A 17,657-nucleotide genomic window follows, 5' to 3' on the forward strand; every position below is an offset into this window, starting at 1 on the left:
GGAGAGCCTACTTTAGTGTACAGCCAAACCTTTATGTCACCTATGAGTTAGAAAAGGCCCCACTACAGCAGCCCTTAGTGTTTAAATCATTGACAAGCTCTGCTAGAGTGTTAGGTCAAGAACATCAAGTAATCAAAGCAAACAGTCCTAGTATGGCTGGCTGATGCAAACAAGCAATTGAACAGATGTCTGAGCAAATCTTACATATCAAGAAAAGAAGCAAAGAAAAAGGCTTAAAGACCATCACTTGACTGACAAGATTTAAGGGGCATTTAAACATCATGTGCAATGTATGAACTAACATAAACATTGCATATTCGAGATTCTATAATGGAATGCACATGTATTAGGTCATGCCATGTATGATGATGCCTAAATGTACACTATAGCAGGCAAGAGTGATTCATCATTGCACACACAATTGAATTGCAGGTTAAGGGCCAGTTCTATTCCGCCTTTTCAGAGCTTATTGCCAAAATAAGCCATAAAAGATGTAAATAAGACATTTTTGAGTTATGGGCTTGGGCTTAACTTATTTCGCTTTGGAGGGGGGTGTTTCGGGTAGAAGCTCACTAAAAATTAAGGGAAGGAGAATAGTGAAATGACTCTGTTGTCTACCTATATTACAATCAAAATGCAATTGCCCTGCCCACTTGCATCTCCTCTCCCCTTTCCCTCTACCTCATCCCCTGCCTGCAGCGCTAGGGTTCCTCCAGCGAGCCATCGCCACTGGTCCCATCTGGCCTGGTCCTCGACGATGCTCTGTCCAGCTAGGCTACATGGGTTGCGGGTAGGGCCAAATCTCCCCGGCTGCTCCTCCCTCTGGCGCCGCCCCTCATTCTCATGGTCTCCAGCAGCTGCTCCACTGTGGTCTGTCCAATGCACTACTCCGGCGTGCGCCGCACAACTACGGCTGATGCCACACTGCGGCAGAAGGCACCTTATTCCCCCTCCCCCCTCCCAGGCCGTGGCCTTGAGGTGTTGTTTAAAGATGAGCTCATCCAACAAGGTGAGGATCCCTCTGATTTGTTTGCCAAATTTTCATTCTGATCCACTATACGATGAATTGCTATGAGCTGCTTCTGCTGCTGTATGATGCATTGCTATGAGCTGCTCCTGCTGCTACTATATGATGAATTGCTATGAGTTGCTGCTGCTATATGATGAATTCCTATGCGCTGCTGGTGGTGCTATATGATGAGTTGCTATAAGCTGCTCCTGCTGCTGCTATATGATGAATTGCTATGAGCTGCTCCTGCTGCTGCTATATGATGAATTGCTATGAGCTGCTCCTGCTGCTGCTATATGATGAATTGCTATGAGTTGTTGTTGGTATATGATGAATTGCACACTGCTGATGCTGCTGTATGATGAGCTGCTATGAGCTGTTGCTGCTGCTATATGATGCTTTCAGGTGGTGCTGCTATATGATAATAACCAGCCACTTGGACCATCGAATTTCAATAAATTATTGTTCTGCATTTAAATGTGGTTCATGCGTTCTTCGTTTAAATTAGGCAATGGGATCTCTATGGAAGACATTGACCAAAGTAGATTGTGCCAAGTAGATGGTATCTTTGTATTTGCATTTTGAACAAATAGTGATGGTATGTTTTCCTATCATATTAATTACTGCATTGGGTTCAATTTGTGATGTTTGCAAGTCAAATTAATTTTCATATGGGCAGCAAAATGACAAAATATAATGCAATCTAGACTTTTCACTGATCATACCAAAGATAAGCTGAAAAGGAAGGCAATGAAAAGAACTGGTTGGCTTATTACCTGGAGCTTATATTCACAGGTGCTTATTTTCTTAGGATAACTCGTAATATTTGTCCCTAGGAAACTTGGCCAATAGAACTGACATACAAATAACATGTCACGATGATTGCAATGGAGGAGTGACCTACCATAGCACACTGTATAGGCTCACCGCTGCCTCTCCATTTTTTTGCGATGTTCCATGGCATTGGCACATACATCTTGTACTTTTTCATTGTGTAACCCTATATGCAAGTTGGCACGGCTAATTTCAGACATCTCTACATGATAATACATTGCATATCCCTTGCGCATATTTAAACCACCAATTAATGATTGTGTGCGTAGTATAAACTAGCGATGACTCTGCGTGCTGGACTAGCAGGCACTCTAAGGGAGCCTAATGTAGTGCACTGGAATTCCTACATGCCACCTATGATTTTGTGAAATGTACTACCTCTGTGCCTAAATATATGTCTTTGTAGAGATTCCAGTATGGACCACATACAGATGTATATAGATGCATTTTCGAGTGTAGATTCACTCATTTTGCTCCGTATGTAGCCTATAGTGGAATCTATAGAAACACTTATATTTAGGAACGGAGGTACGAGGTAGTATCATGTATGACATCAACATATCTAATTTAGCAGCCAGTAGTAGTAATCATTGTCTGCACGAAGGGATTACTGGTCGAAAATCCTAGCAAAGCACGCTGGCTGGCACACAACAATAGAAGAGAGAGAGAGAGAGAGAGAGAGAGAGACGCACTTACAAGATCATAGCAATGCCTCAGTCCAGGATCTTGGTTGGCGAAGCTGTTGGATCCAGAACAAACATCATCCTTGTAGTTTTTGCCAGCTGCATAACAGGTAACAGTGACCTGTTAGTATATTTTAAGTACATCGGGCATGTGATGCTGGCCGGGTTTAAAGGTGACAAGTACCTAGGCCATGGCGGGTGCTTGGCATCTTGCCTGATGGTGGGAATCAGGTTAGAAACGTCAAGGGTGATGACGCTGCGTTGGCTGTCGGGGTCCGGTAAGGAGATCTAGAACCGTCGAGTAGGGTGTTTGTGGATCGGCTCCGGTAGGGTGGACTACGGTATGGGCAAAGCGGATCTGTGGCCGTGGACGAGGGCATCATTGAAGCTGCTCCGGTGGTTGGGTTAAGGATGGTGTCGACGATGCGGAACTGTGGCCGTGGACGGGGCGTCAGAAGCTGCTCCGGTAGGTTGGATGAGGGTGCGACGAAGCGGATCTGAGGCCGTGGATTTGTGAGTTGGCAAAGCGGCCCGGTAGGGTTGAGAATGGTATAGGCGAAGCTCCTCCGATAGGGTTGATGATGGTGTCGGCGAAGCGGCTCCGGTAGGGTTGAGGAAGGTGTCGCGAAGAGGATCAGAGGCCGTCGACGGGGCCGTCGGTGGGGCGGCTTCGGGGGGGTCTAGATGAAGTGTCTCCGGTGGGGAGTACGAATGAGCCGCTGCAGATGCGCTGCGGTTGACGAGAGTATCGGCGAAGCAGATCCGGCGTCGTGGACAAGGTCATCACTGAATGGGCTGTGGTATAGTGGTGGATGAGCAGTCTACTTGTTTCTAGTGGAGGTGGGAGGGGTAGATGCGGCCGCAGAAGCATATCCGGCGAGGTGGACACCGCTGACAGTGAATGGGCTCTGGTACGCCAGTGGATGAGCAGTCTAGGCTTTTGAGAGGGGAGGGGTAGAAAGGCCGATGAAGTACAGACGGGTGTAAGATCCTCTGGTGCTGTGGAGTTAGTCGTTTTTGCGGGAGGGGAGAGGAAATGGGGGCGCCGTGAGGTGGGGGCAACCGGAAGTTACCAAAGCAGCCCCGACCTATTATGTAGATGAGGGCGGTATTGTAACTACTGTTCTCCGTGCACCAAGGACAAAAGGGGAATTGCGCATGCTAAAGACTAGGTGGCAGAAATTTTAGAAGGAGGCGAGAGATTTTGCCGCCCGCGGGATCGTTCGTATCCAGTTTCAACTAATTTTGGACCGTGCTAGCGGGAAGGTCATGCGAGACTGTGTACACGGGGCACGCGTCAGCAGTTAATAACTGGTGTGAAGTCCACCCCAGAAAAAAAGACAATAACTCAGGATGATGCGCCGGTAACTTGGACGTTCACACGGGCGCGGCCAATCGTACGGGTGTAGAGGCGCGTTCACAAAAAAAGGATCAAACGCTCAGCCTATGTATTTCTCGTGTAAATAGATAATTTAGTGCCGTTGGTTATTTACTTTAAACATAATGCATTGACGTGTTAGTGTAGAGGCGCACAAAAAGAAATGGATATTCTAGTCCCACAAAAGAAATGGATATTGTAGTCCGCTACTTAAAAGTGTTACCTCATATGATTACATAGCCTCCATTTCATAAATTGCGTACCCGTTGAATTCATATATGAATATTACATATATTACTTCATAATAGAACCTTAAATCATCCAAGACTAATGAATTTGAATGCAAGAGTAACAATGGTGCATGTACATGATAGCTACATTGGTTGTTTGAAAAAACATCACTGTAGCCTTTGGCATGCACAATTGAAAAGGTTTATTTAGATAGAAAAAATGTGATATGTGAGTGTCCAATCTTTATAGCGTTGAATCGATATTGTACCTTTGGCCACAATACGAGTAGATATTGATTTATGTTCAAGCAATGCACGTCCATGATCGCTAGATAGTGATATATCAATGAATTGTGCAATCTCCCTCACACACATACATATCTCATTTCCCCGTGGGCATCGGAATCACACACGTGCACTTCGTGTATTTCTCTCCCTCCGTCAAGGTTCGAATCGTCTTTCTACCCCATCCTACAAGTCTCTCACATAGAAACACACACGCTCTCTCTGTCGAACACGCCCACCCCTTTAATTCCGCCCACCCACTAATGTCTCAAAGTATAATTGTGTCTCTCACACATATACCTAAGGTTAACTCGAGTTCTGGAACCATATGAATACATACAATGGGATTCCAGCAGAGCACCTTTCGTTTTGAGATTTCGCTCTCTCTCTCTCACTCACACACACACAAACACACACACACGCGTGCACGTAGACATTGTTTCTCGCTTCATTTTTTTCGGCACTTGCATGCACACCGTTTGTTTATCTCCATGATGCTTTAAGTATGCCTCGCACACATGCTATCTATCTATCCCTTAATATTGATATGTGTCACACAAACTCCTTCTCCCTAGTAGCAAGATGCCCATGCGTTGCACGGAACATCAAGATGCATTTGTATGAGTAGTTTATCTTGTGGGAGAAAAGGATGAACGGAATGCCTTATTTGAAAATGTGGAGAGTGTGTGGGTATCTTTTTGCAAAATTGCCATAGTTTCCTTCCTATCCGTTAGATATAAATCGGATGGCCTATATTGCAGGATGGCAGGAACACCATCATCACCAACTCTATTTTTTTATAAGAGTAGAGATATGTAAGTGTCACTGCCCCCCACCCACACACACACACTTCCCGACACCGAAGGAGTAGGGTGACACCTCGATCTTGATACTAATCTATCGACTGGCTTCTCTCTCAAACACACACACATGCACACTACCCGACATCGAAGGAGTAGGGTGGCACCTCGATCTTGATAGTAATCTATCTACTCCTCTTTCAAACACACACACACACACACACACACACACAGAGACACACACACACACACGATTGCTAGTTATGCCTCTGTGCCTACCACGCACACTCTCGATACGTCTTTCTCTCCCTCCCCCTCCCCACCCCCAACCCCAACAATGACAGCAGAAGGGTGACAACTCGATCTGATCATAATATATCAATTGGTTTCTCTCTCGAACATTGTGTCTCTGTGCCTCGCTCAGACACACTCGATACGTCTTTTTCTCTGTAGCCCGCTCGATATGTAGACTTCTCACGCGTGCACAGCTGTAGTGACGATGACGCTGAACCCAGTGTGCCTTGTTTTTACCGGCCTCATGTGATAGTTTTCACCCTGTTATCTGTTAATTAACAAGGCAACCTTTTCTTTGTTACTACTAGTGAATCTGGAATCATTCAGGGCAGACATAAAATATATCACTTCAACCCAATTATTGCAGTAACTATTTTAAAAGAAACTAGCTAGATGCCCGTGCGTTGCACGGAACATCAAGATGCATTTGTATGAGTAGTTTATCTTGTAAGAGACTAGCAAGATGCCCATGCGTTGCACGGAACATCAAGATGCATTTATATGAGTAGTTTATCTTGTGAGAGGAAAGGATGAACGTGGGAAGGCCTTATTTGCAAATGTGGAGAGGGGTGTGGGTATCTTTTTGCAAAATTGCCATAGTTTCCTTCCTATCCGACAGATATAAATCAGACGGCCTATATTGCAGGATGGCAGGCACACCATCATCACCAACTCTGCTTTTTATAAGATTAGAGAAAAGGATGAACGAGGGAAGGCCTTATTTGCAAACGTGGAGAGGGGTGTGGGTATCTTTTTGCAAAATTGTTATAGTTTCCTTCCTATCCGTTAGATATAAATCTGTTGGCCTATATTGCAGGATGGCATGCACACCATCTTCACCAACTTTGTTTTCTACTCCCTCCGTTCCTAAATATTTGTCTTTTTAGAGATTTCAACAAGTGACAACATACGGAGCAAAATGAGTGAATCTACACTCTAAAATATATCTACATACACATTCGTATGTGGTAGTCCATTCGAAATATGAAAAATAGAAATATTTAGGAATGGATGAAGTATAAGAGTATACATGGAGATATATCTCCAGCATGGTCTACAACAAAAATGTGCTAGACTGGTTAGCGCCGGATGCTCGCAACGCGATGACCTGAGTTCGAATTCTGTCTTTAACTTTAGATGTTTATATTATATATTACTTATGTAATATATACTTCTTTCGCTACTGTACTGACAGTGGAACCCACAAAGTACTTAGAATACAAGATTAAGGATGGAATTGTTTCTTTTTAACTTTCTGTACGAAGCTGTAGCCACCCTGCAAGTCACGTGTACACTGTACATGCAACTAACTTTTTATAGAGGGAGAATCATGCACGCAATTAACTCAAATGGATTGGATGTGACTTTATTATTTCCAGCATAAGAGCATCTCCAATGGCAGCTGGCAAATTTCCTCCCGCTTCCTTCCGCGGAGGACGACATCAAACGCCAGCGGCATACATTTTCACAACTCTAACCAACCAGATGAAATTCGTGCAAACACGGACTGTTTTCATATAAGGATGAAGGATTTCGTATAAAAAACCGGATCTTCGTATAAACATGATGGATTTCATTACATTTACATGAACTAAGCGGTGCTAATCCGGCTCTCTTGGTATAATTAATACTCCCTCCGTCCGGAAATACTTATCCTAGAAATGGATGTATCTAGACTTATTTTAGTTATAGATACATCCAATTTATCCATTCTTAAATATTTCCCACCAGCCGGAGAGGAGTACCTAATCAAAATGGCCGCCCGCGGATCCCTTTGTCTTCCTCATGTCTAGCAGACACTTGCGGGGTCGACGAAGGTCCTTGGAAGAGACGAAGCAGCAAAGAAACCACCTGAATGCGCAGTCGTCGCCTCGGCGATGGCCTTCAAGGGACCCAAATGGCGGCGGCCTCCCGTGTTCTACTTCTCCTCGATGATGGCGGTGGACACAGAGAAGCTGGGCACCGACTCGTCGCTCTCCACGCACCTAGTTTCTGTCTCTGCCTGCATGGCATTGCCGCAGGCACGGGAGGCGCGGCCGCAGGCACGGGAGGTGCACCCACAGACATGGGAGGCGCAGCCACCGCAGACACTAGTGGCGCGGTACGATGCGACAGCGACGACGGCGGTACCGGCGTGCTCGCCGCCGTGCCGGCGTGGAGTAACTCGCCACTCCTCATCGAGCTGAACTGGAGCAGCGAGTTGCTGAACCACGCACCGGCTTGGGGCGGCAACGGGCTCCGTCAGGCCAAGCGAGGTTGGTGGAGCACCGAGCGGCCTCGCCGGTATCTGGAGGGCTCGGCGGGCCACCCAGCCGGGTAGTATGCCGGAGAACAACTCCTCGGAAGCCATCAGAAGAGTGGAGAAAATGGTGAAGGAGAAGATGGGGGAGCGGCGGAGGGGTGCGATTCTTGCCCGCTGTCTGTCTGGCCTTGTTTAAATAGAGGGCGGACGGTAGGAGCTTGGCCGACGTATGGCCTCGTTTAAACTGAGGGCGGACGGGAGGAGCTCGGCAGGTGTTGCGTTTAATTCCGGCCCGCTCATGAACGGACGTGTGGCCGGAGTAGGTTTCTCGGTTTGCATGCGGGTTTAACGGAGAGGTTTGATGGAGGCCAGGAGGCGTGTTCAGCCGGGCGTGCAGCGGGCGATGCAGTACTATTTGATTTGATAGCGGGCGGCACAATTCCCGATACGACTAATGCAGACGAGGGAGGGGTAGCGGTTCCCGAAATGTTGAACGGCCAATGATGCATCCTCCTTCAATTAGCATCGTGAATGCATGAGGGAAGTAATGGGAGGAGGACCGGGAAAAGAGGCTGCACAATGTGAATGCAACGCAGTTTGCACTCATATAAAGGCACCCCTCCATTCCAATGCATCTACCACATCATACACACCTAAGAATTTGCCTAAGCACCTACACTAAGAGCAAAAGTGCTCACTCCAGACCCATGGCAGCGATGCGCGCGAGAGGCCAGCGGCTGTGCCAGATGGTCCACGACGCCGGCCTGCGGCATGGCGCCGAGGAGCGTCTCTAGACGGTGTTCACGACCGGCTGGTGGATGGCCGCCGTCGACATCAACTATGACTCTAAGTTGGACCAGATGATCGTTGCCACCACCAACAAGTTCACCGTCCTCAAGAAGCTCACAGACGACATCGCCGTACTCCTCCAGCCCGCGCGCCTTGGCTCTTCATTGCCTGCCACCCTAATCGGCCTCCATGGCCGGAACCTCTTTCAAGCACTGGTGGCCCTGCGACTGCCCACCGACGCCGTGAAGAATGTCCACCTGGAGGTCGCGCTCGCCACGAGGCGCCTGGCCCTGCAAGAATTCATCGACCTAGACATCCATATGTATGAGCAAATCGTGTACATAGGTATCTACAAGGCCATTGAGGACGCTACGACGTTGGCCTTCCTCAACCGGCAGGAAGCTTGGATGCCTTTGCTGAGAAGCACCTTGACCTCGCCACAAAAGTCGCCGCTACTTAGCCGTCGGTCGGTGGCCCGATGCACTAAGTTGAGGAGGAGGAGGTCGTACGTTGATGGATGCATCTTTCTTCTTGCCGCCTGTAACCACCACTGCGATCGCATCATCGTGGCCTTAATTCTTATTGTGCTATTGCATTCTCGTTCCAGTCAATACCGACATGTGCGATCCCTTTGCTTAATTATATGCATCACTGTAACTAGTAGTCCATCCGTCAATTTATAAGTTGTGCTTACCTTTTCCATGAACTTCATGCAATGCATGGGCATCTTGCTAGAAACACTAGAACATGTCAGACCGCATGGACCAAACCGACGATGCGCCAACCTAGCTACTATGTACCCTGCTTATCTGGCGGAAATAGCCCCGCCCTAGCGTTTCCAATCGTTATTTCTATCTATCGATCGTGCCAAGGAGCAGAACCAAATGTTACAATTTATACATGTTTCTTTACTCCTACTCCTATAAAAGACTCAGTTGGTGATGGTGGTGTGTATGCCATCCGTCATTTCTGCCCATTAGATCTGCATCTAACGGCTGTGAGGTAAGTTGTGGCATTTTTGCAACAATATCCCACTTCTCTACTCCAATTTGCAGAAAACCCCTTATTATCTTGAAAACAACCACATCCCTCCCTCACCTCATCAAAACAGCCGGACAAATATATTTTGAGTGAAAAGTAATATATTAGGAATATATCAAAACAAGAGTGATTTCTTTCAAGTTTGTGAACAGGTACTACAATTCTACTACTTTGGATGTGTCGCAACGCACGGGCACATTGCCAGTAAAATGGAAAAGGCTTGCCGCGTTCGCGTCGCACCCCCACACGCCCGGGAATCGGGAGTACTCCGCGGCCCGTACGGCATGCCACATAGCTAGGGAAGGCGTGGTGCCTAGCATTTTCACTTTCATGTGGGACCGCCGTTGAGGAAACCGACTATTGGCAAACCGCACCTCGCCCGCCGCCAGGTTGGAAAACAGAAACGAGGGAAGATCTAGCTGTAGCACGGAAGCCAAGAAATTTGGTGTCTGATGGGGCTCGTTGATAGAGTAGGAGCATTACGTACTACTACTCCTACTAGTACGAAGTTTGTACTACAACTAGTACTACCACTATACAACTAGGTACGTGCACGACACAGCATCGTAGGAACAAAAAACGGGAAGATCTTGTTTTGGGTGATTTATCTTTTTTCCAGTCAACGTAGTATGAATAATATGATGTAGGGGGCACCCATGAAGCTTATGTGGCTTGGTTTCATGGCTATGAAAGTTTAGATAAAAATAAATAGATAATGTGTTTAGAGTGCACTCCACTAAATATATATACTTTGGATCCATTGCAACGCACAGGCCGGCACATCTATACCCCTACTAGCAAGATGCCCATGCGGTGCACGGAACATCAAGATGCATTTATATGAGTAGTTTATCTTGTGAGAGAAAAGGATGAACGAGGGAAGGCCTTATTTCCAAATGTGGAGAGGGGTGTGGGTATCTTTTTGCAAAATTGCCATAGTTTCCTTCCTCACCGTCAGATATAAATCAGACGGCCTATATTGTAGGATGGCAGGCACACTGATGACCCACAAGTATAGGGGATCTATCATAGTCCTTTGGATAAGTAAGAGTGTCGAACCCAACAAGGAGCAGAAGGAAATGACAAGCGGTTTTCAATAAGGTATTCTCTGCAAGCGCTGAAATTATCGGTAATAGAAAGTTTTGTGATAAGGTAATTTCTAACGGGTAACAAGTGAAAAAAGTAAATAAAGTGCAGCAAGGTGGCCCAATCCTTTTTGTAGCAAAGGTCAAGCCTGGACAAACTCTTTTATGAAGGAAAGCGCTCCCGAGGACACATTTGGAATTATCGTCAAGCTAGTTTTCATCACGCTCATATGATTCGCGTTCGTTACTTTGATAATTTGATGTGTGGGTGGACCGGTGCTTGGGTACTACCTTCCTTGGACAACCATCCCACTTATGATTAACCCCTATTGCATGCATCCGCAACTACAAAAGAAGTATTAAGGTAAACCTAACCATAGCATGAAACATATGGATCCAAACAGCCCCTTACGAAGCAACACATAAACTAGGGTTTAAGCTTCTGTCACTCTAGCAACCCATCATCTACTTATTACTTCCCAATGCCTTCCTCTAGGCCCAAATAATGGTGAAGTTTCATGTAGTCGACATTCACATAATACCACTAGAGGGGAGACAACATACATCTCATCAAAATATCGAACGAATACCAAATTCACATGACTACTTATAGCAAGACTTCTCCCATGTCCTCAGGAACAAACTCAACTACTCACAAATCATATTCATGCTCATAATCAGAGGGGTATTAATATGCATAAAGGATCTGAACATATGATCTTCCACCAAATAAACCAACTAGCATCAACTACAAGGAGTAATCAACACTACTAGCAACCCACAGGTACCAATCTGAGGTTTTGAGACAAAGATTCGATACAAGAGATGAACTAGGGTTTGAGAGGGGATGGTGCTGGTGAAGATGTTGATGGAGATTGACCCCCTCTCGATGAGAGGACTAATGGTGATGACGATGGTGATGATTTCCCCTCCCGGAGGGATGTTTCCCCGGCAGAACAGCTCCGCCGGAGCCCTAGATTGGTTTCGCCAGGTTCCGCCTCGTGGTGGCGGTGCTTCATCCCGAAAGCTTCCTCTCTATTTTTTTCTAGGACGAAAGACTTCATATAGCAGAAGATGGGCACCGGAGGCCTGCCAGGGGGCCCACGAGACAGGGGGCGCGCCCACAGGGTAGGGCACGCCCCCACCCTCGTAGCCAGGGTGTGGGCCCGCTCTGGTTGATTCTTTCTCGAGTATTTTATATATATTCCAAAATGTGCCTCCGTGAAGTTTCAAGACTTTTGGAGTTGTGGAGAATAGGTCTCTAATATTTGCTCCTTTTCCAGCCCAGAATTCCAGCTGCCGGCATTCTCCCTCTTCATGTAAACCTTGTAAAATAAGAGAGAATAGGCATAAGTATTGTGACATAATGTGTAATAACAGCCCATAATGAAATAAATATTTATATAAAAGCATGATGCAAAATGGACGTATCAACTCCCCCAAGCTTAGACCTCGCTTGTCCTCAAGCGGAAGCCGATAATGAAAAATATGTCCACATGTTTAGAGATAGAGGTGTCGATAAAATACAATACGGACATGAGGGCATCATGATAATTCTTATAATAGCAACATATATATATATATATATGTATGTATGTATATATGTTGTCATATGATTTCTTATGCTAAAGTAACAATCTATTCACAATGCAAAGTATGAATCAGAAATTTCATTGAAAACTAACAAACTATGATCTCGGTCATTGAGGCAATTGCAATTTATCATAACATAGGAAAGAGTCAATATAAGAGCTTTTCAGCAAGTCCACATACTCAACTATCATTTAGTCTTTAACAATTGCTAACACTCATGCAATACTTATGGTTATGGAGTTTTAGTCGGACATAGAGAAAGATAGGTGATGTAGGGTGGAACCCTAGACGGCCGATCTTTCACGAAAGGAGCGGATCCCAACTAAGAACACGAAGAACATGAGGGAAAACACAATAGGAACTCTCAAAACCAACAAGATATAGTCACACATATGCTAGATCCTCGAAACACAAGGGGAGATACAAGATCCAAAGTCAACAGGGGACGATACAAAGGTAATCGGTTCTTCTCCGTGAGGAAGTCTTGATGGGGCCACCCAAGAATGGGGTCTTGAATCCAACGTGGATCGTCTCCGTAGAGGGGCCGCGGTCTCTCTCGTGGAGCAGATCCGTATGGATGAGCAATGCTCTATCTCACATATGAGCTAAACCAATGCTAACCCTAAAACGTAGGTGAAGGGGGAGTATATATAGTCTAAGGGGCGAAGGGGTACATGGGCTTTCGGCTCGGATACACTGCACGCATGCAGGAGGGGCCGGATGTCCGGGCTTTTCTGAGACGCCGGATGTCCGAGCGCTAGGGCCGGATGTCCGGGCTAGCGAGATCCAGCTTCTGGACGTTCTGTCACGGGGCGCCGGATGTCCGGGCTTGTGGGAGGGGCCGGATGTCTGGGGCCTGGCCGGATGTTCGGGCCCTGTAGCACTGCGGTTGCTGGGCTGCTGTTGTTGTTGACATCTTCAGGGGCCGGATGTCTGGGCCAGGGCCGGATGTCCGTGTCCTGTAGCCTTTCTTCGGTTCCTCTCGTCGTGGTCCTTCATCCTTGTACTTGGGGACTTGTCCATCATTCCGATCATCCCCGACAGGGTCTCCTTGGTACCTAGGCATGTGTAGTGTCCTTGTATTAGGTAGCAACCATGTCTCGCATGAATGGAAAGGAGAAGCATTTAGGAGCGGGTTCACCTTGTGCACAATGGCGTATGTTTGAGGTCTCGTTGTCTGTCCACTTGGGGCTTGGAGAGTAGTCATAGTGTACATGGGGATGATCGTCGGATGCTCCGCATCATCTCCCCTCCCTTGGGAAAGATCCGACCTCGGACCAAAAACCTCTTCACCACGGAAACAGTTGTAGTGGACGGACTTGTAGTTGGACGAAGTGGAAGACATGGCGCAATCCAAGTAATCCAAGCTGTCTCCGGAGTGGTACACATGCAAGAAGAGCAAACACAAACGACACTTGGAAATACAATGGTTAGCGCACACAAGGTGTCCATCAAGTAAACATGAGTCCGTTCGGCAAGATTGTTTGTGACAAAGCGCATGAAGCTTAGTAAGATGATATAGAATGATATGCAAAGCATTCATGGGAGCAAAAGCATTCATTGTGCACACAAATGTGTTGTGAATATGATCAATGCAAGCATTGTGTAAAATGATGTCATAATGGGATGGTGTATCAAAAACATGAACATGGTAATTGGTGCTCAATGTGACTATGTGATCATGCAATTGATGGTGGGCAATATGATCATGATGTATGAATATGCCATCAAGGAATATCACAACAAATTTGCTAAGGAAATGAACAAGCTTATATATCATGGATGACATAGAAATGGAAGATGCAACAAGGCAATCATAATGTGAGTCAATCCATGCATAAGATGCAAATTTGTTATGAGTGGTGTTATACCATAGCTCAATGTCGTGGTAGAAGTGGTGGTCCGGTGGTGAATCCACTAAGTCCGAGCGATCCTCAATGTGAACGTCCATAGAGCCAATCTTCAATGTCGCGCCTCCGTTCGCGAGATGTATCATGTAGACAACAAGAAGGAAACAACAATGAAAGAATGACCCATCCAATATGCGTATTTGAGGATGGCTCAAAGGGAAGGAGTTCACCTTTATGAGAATGTCGAAAATGTTGGTGTCGCGCATCGTGTACGCCTTCACATGACCAAGTTCTCACGTGATGGTACCACCTTATGAATCCTTTAAAACGAAAGGACATGACAAACACTCGGAAAAACAAATGAGGTTAGCGGAAATGCAAAACCTATCATTCGTGTGGTAAGATACCCAACAAGTGTATGCATCATGCTCATCATAAGAAAGGACAAGGGAGCATATCATAGTATGGAGGCATAAGATGTGATAACAACCAAAGGCGTTAGGCTCAAACAAACAAGCATGCATCACAAGCAATATGCCCAAGTCTCCAAGATAGATAAGCATAGCATGGGTGCACTCACTATAATGGCATATGAGAGGTGCAACTAATGGAGACAAGAGACAATGATCAAGATAAATCAAGTGTGAGGCATGAACATATATGTCATCAACCCAAGAAAGAGAGTAAGAATGGAACATGGGTGATGCGACAAAGCAAACAATCCTAGTGATCAAGTCAAGCAAGCTAGTAGTGCGAAGATGCAACATACTAGGAGGAATCATGGCAAGTATGTCATGTGTGCAAATAGTGGTCATGAATAATGCACATGACATATCACAAGCATGAAAGCAAGATATGAGCAAAATATCATCAATGTATTGGTGAGAGGCCATATGGAAATAGCAATGGGACATCATGACTCTCCCAACACAACAATCATCAATAGCATGAGGTACAAGGAAAACATGGTAATAGCAACAAGTATCTCCACCAAGCATGCAAATACACCTAGGTGTAGCATAATTCTGAATCATGGGTAGATGCACGCAAGGGTAAAAATTGCATGGCAAAGACATAGAAATATGCATAACATGCAAAGTGAACACGATAGTATGGGCATAAGGTAACAAGTGATATATAGCCCATAGCCGTGTGAGAGCCAAGTAGAAGAGATGCGCGTAGTCCTTGCGCGAAGGGAATGGTGGGAATGATAATCCACGGGATCCTAAGTCATCGTTGCTCTCAAGAGCTTGTTTCATCAACTCTTGGGATCGAGAGGTTGACGAGTATACGTGAGTACCTACACAAAACGAAGATAAAGGGAAAATTGTGTGTGCGTGGTATATGTACACATCATCCATCATGATGCGTACGTGCATGTGTTGGTTAGCACAAAATATCCAATGCTCAAATAAATGAGATACGTGATATAGAAACATGTCATCCATCATGAGAGGTTTGTTATTATGTATAGCATAATGGAGACTCAAATTTTGTAATGCATCATGAGAAATATGTAGAGCATTGTTATTTATGGAATGCATATGGTGCAAGCAATTATGGGAATCATGCAAAGTATGGAATGCATCAAGATCTCCTAATATGTATGAGGAAACTATGGGGGTCTCCTCATGAGCATTTGTAGAAACATCACATGGAGAATATTGACAACATCCAAAACAAAGCATATTTGGGACGATGTGATCATGGCATGGTATAGTAGATGAATTGCGCAAATCATGTAAAGGAAGCATAGCAATATCATCGCATGGAAAACAAAAGCCAATGACCATCATCTCGTCATCTGTGCCATAAGTGCAAATGGGAGTTATTTTAATGGGGCATGCATAGTTAATATGTTGAGATTGAAATGAAGCAATATGGGAGATCTCACTCATAGCATATGACAAGTTCAATGGATTGTTAAACATGAAGTGACCAATAGATTTTTCACATGATATCCTATGGAGCATAGCATCACAACTAGGCAACTCAACATGCTCATCATCATATTCATCATAAATTGGTAAGTCGTGACATGAGGAAGTCGCACTAGCATGAAGCATGGGAATAGGTGGATCAACATCATGCAAGCAATCATTGGTAAGATAGTCCACTAGTGGGACAAGAGAAGCACCATCACCTATGTTATCTTTGGAGCATCGCTCATTTGTTGTAGGTGAGGTGTCGAAGACCAAGTCGTGGTCATCTTCATCTTCATGGAACCATGTGGCGGGTGCAACATCGTCCACCATGGCCATCGTCATCTCCATTGGAGGTATGGAATCGTCGAGGATAGGCATGTTGTCATGTAGGAGACCTAGCACCAAAGAAGAAAACACACTCGGAGTAGAGGTTAAGTCGTTAGAAATCAAAGTGGCCTCACGTGCCCTCTCAACTAGCTCACTCACTAAGTGTTGTGGCTCACTCACTCCCTCTTGGATGCTCTCACTCGTATGGTTGGTGGAGTCACTCAAATGGCTCTCAACCTCACATAGGATGTGTGGCATGCTCTCATGTGTGGGGCTAGTGGTGGTCACACTCATCCTCTCATAGGAAATGCACTCAATGTCACATATGGTGGAGTCACTCATATCACTCATGTGGTGGTGGCTCTCCTCACATGGGAATTGGGGCATCTCTTCATATGTGGGTGTCGGAGAGATGTTGGTGCAAATGTCTTCATGCTCAACTCCAATCGTTGCCTTGGTTGAAGGGATAGTCCCATGCTCAACCTCCTCATCCATAACGCCTCCAAAGATGAATGCCGTAGGATGTGGCAAAACATCACTCTCCTCCGAGACCAAAGATAATGTCTCATGTGCAGTCTCGTAGCTTGACTTGGAGTATGAGTCCAATATGGGCGTCGTCTTGATGTTGTTGAAGAGGTTCATGCTCGTCGCCGTAGTCGAAGGGGATGGCCCTAGCTCGACCGTGTTGTCGCCGTCTTGTTGTTGCAGGCCCATATGATGTGGCGCCTCGTAGCTCGTCTCCATGATCAAAGGGAATTTCCCATGCTCGGCCTTCTTCCTTGAGGGGCTTCCGAAGATGGAAGTGTCGCCCTCGCTTGTAGGTGGTCGCCTTGTTGTTGAAGATGTCGATGTAGGCGAACTCATGGGAAGTAGGCGAAGATGCCGTACGTCCAAAGGCGAAGATCCTTGATAGCACTTGGCAAAGATGCCGAAGTGGTGGTGGTAGCCGTAGCTCCGTCTTGGTGGTGCTGGTCTCGCGGTCTTCTCTTGTGCTCTTGAAGTTTGGTCGTAGCTTGATGTAGAGCTTGTTTGGACTTGTAGGTAGGTGCATCTCGAGCATCTTCATGTTGATGGTGTCGTTGTCGTACTTGAGCTCGATGGCATTTATCATCGCGCACATGTTGCTTGGAGGTGACTTGCTCTTCATGACGATGTGGATCACGAACGTGATGGTGGTCGCCATGGAGATATGGACGTGGTCGACTTGCGATTGTATCATTTTTGCGCTCCGAAGACTTGTGAATTGAACGTCGCCGCCTTGAGGATGATGAAGGGGAAGAACGGTTGATCAA

Source organism: Triticum aestivum, chromosome 2D (genome assembly GCF_018294505.1).
Source record: "Triticum aestivum cultivar Chinese Spring chromosome 2D, IWGSC CS RefSeq v2.1, whole genome shotgun sequence".
Classification (NCBI taxonomy): Eukaryota; Viridiplantae; Streptophyta; class Magnoliopsida; order Poales; family Poaceae; genus Triticum; species Triticum aestivum.